Source organism: Cynara cardunculus, assembly GCF_001531365.2.
Source record: "Cynara cardunculus var. scolymus isolate 2C chromosome LG 10, CcrdV1, whole genome shotgun sequence".
NCBI lineage: Eukaryota > Viridiplantae > Streptophyta > Magnoliopsida > Asterales > Asteraceae > Cynara > Cynara cardunculus.
Genome location: NC_037537.1, coordinates 15,979,649 through 15,982,089, shown reverse-complemented (window position 1 = coordinate 15,982,089; position 2,441 = coordinate 15,979,649).

Below are 2,441 nucleotides of genomic sequence, written 5' to 3'. Positions count from 1 at the left end.
AAGATGAAAATCTTCTCACTGCATCCAATTTCTAAAAAAATCCCAAATGCGAGGGTGAGCTAACTCCAAAAACCCGTCCTCAATTCTTTTCTATTTGTTATTTTTTGATTACTATTACCAAATCAAATGACTGGACCAAAGACATATATAGCCGCTAAACTATAAGATAAGTAAGCCTCTCCAGACCATAAAAGTGCGCGCCAGCCCTAGGTGGCGAAGAGCCGACATCGAGGTGCCCAACCTTCCCGTCGATGTAAGTTCTTGGGGATACAATCCTCTTCCCGCCGAGCCCCCTTTCTCCTCGGTCAAAAGGAAATGAAAGATGAAACATAAATCATGGATCAACTAAGCCCTCTCGGAGATTGGATCTAGCCGTAAGAAAGCAAGAAGACGGCCGGACGAGGTATTTTTGCACGTGAAAGATTTGATATAGTTAGCCGTCATAGTGTAGTGCTTCTATCCTTCACCTCTTTGCCTTTTACCAATAAAAATTCCCGCTGCTACGAGTATAAAGGCCGAAATAGGAGTCGAAAATACTTGACAAAAATAAAAAATATGAAGAAAAATACGTTTGTTATTTATTTTTCGTATATTTTCACTCACATTGTGATTATGCATGGATCATGACGAATTCTTCAGAAAAAAATTATGTCTTACATCGTTGAATGGGCCTATTCGAGAACAATTGGATGATGACAAAATTATCAAAGATTCAGATAGTGTAATTGTTTAATGTATATATTAATAGAAATTCAACAATCATATTAAATCCAAAAAATAAAAGGATATCGGGTTTATCAAGTTCAAATAATATCAACCCAATACCTATGGTTTAAAAAATTTACAACTCAATTAGACGTCAAGTTATTTCAAATTAAGTTATTTTGTATTAGGTTGAATTGAATTGATCGAGCTGATTGGGTTTTGAGGGCCTTGATTTTAACAATAAAAATAATACTAGAAGGGTACTCGTATAATGCAACGATATACATCTTCATTTTAATATTTTGTTTTATTTTTTTTTGTCTCTGTTAATATAATACAGTTTATGTCGTTTTGAGAAATATATTGTTTTTACTTTTGAATGAAAATAAATTTAAAAATATCATAAAATTTTGAAAAAATATATCTATATTAATAAAAAATTATCTTTTTTCATACGATTTCTTTAATTCAACTTTTTATTATAATTTAATTTAAGTCTAATAACGAAGTAATTTATTTTTGACTTAACAATATAATTTTTATAAATATAATAATTCTGTTAGAACTCAATGATTACCCTAATTATATTTTAGAATTTTTTTATTTAAAATGAGATGATCTTATATTTGATTATGTTTATAATGTATTTGATTATGTTTATTTGCAGTTAGTTATACGAATTAAAAAATGWAGCTTTAATAAGTTATATYTACGCACAATTTACTTGTAATATTAAATTTTAAGTAATATGCATCGATAAACAATATTTCATGCATGGTTTTTAAGAGTTTTTGTCAAATGCTTTATAGTATTGAGTCTAATAACAAAGTAATTTATTTTTGACTTAACAATATAATTTTTATAAAGATAATAATTATGTTAGAACTCAATGATTATTATAATTATATTTTAGATTTTTTATTTAAAATGAGATGTTTATCTTATATTTGATTATGTTTATCCTGTATTTGATTATGTTTATTTGTAGTTAGTTATATGAATTAAAAGATATAGCTTTAATAAGTTGTATATACGCACAATTTACTTGTAATCTTGAATTTTAAGTAATATGCATTGATAAACAGTATTTCATGCATAAAGAATGTTTTTAAGAGTTTTTGTCAAATGCTCTATAGTATTATTTGATTATGTTTATCCTGTATTTGATTATGTTTATTTGCAGTTAGTTATACGAATTAAAAAATATAGCTTTAATAAGTTGTATCTACGCACAATTTACTTGTAATCTTAAATTTTAAGTAATATGCATTGATAAACAGTACTTCATGCATAAAAAATGGTTTTTTTTAAGAGTTTTTGTCAAATGATTTATAGTACTGAGTCTAATAACGATGTAATTTATTTTTGACTTAACAATATAATTTTTATAAAGATAATAATTCTGTTAGAACTCAATGATTATCCTAATTATATTTTAGATTTTTTTATTTAAAATAAGATGTTCATCTTATGTTTATCATGTATTTGATTATGTTTATTTGCAGTTAGTTATACGAATTCAAAAATATAGCTTTAATAAATTGTATTTATGTATAATTTACTTATAATTTTAAATTTTAAATATATATTAATAAACAATATTTCATACATAAGGAATGATTTTTAAAAGTTTTTGTTAAATGATTTATAATATTATACTTTTGTTTTTAAGAAGAAATTGTAGCAACACAAAACCCGCGTCTGGCGCCCACCATAACTATCAGCGGCTTCTTCTC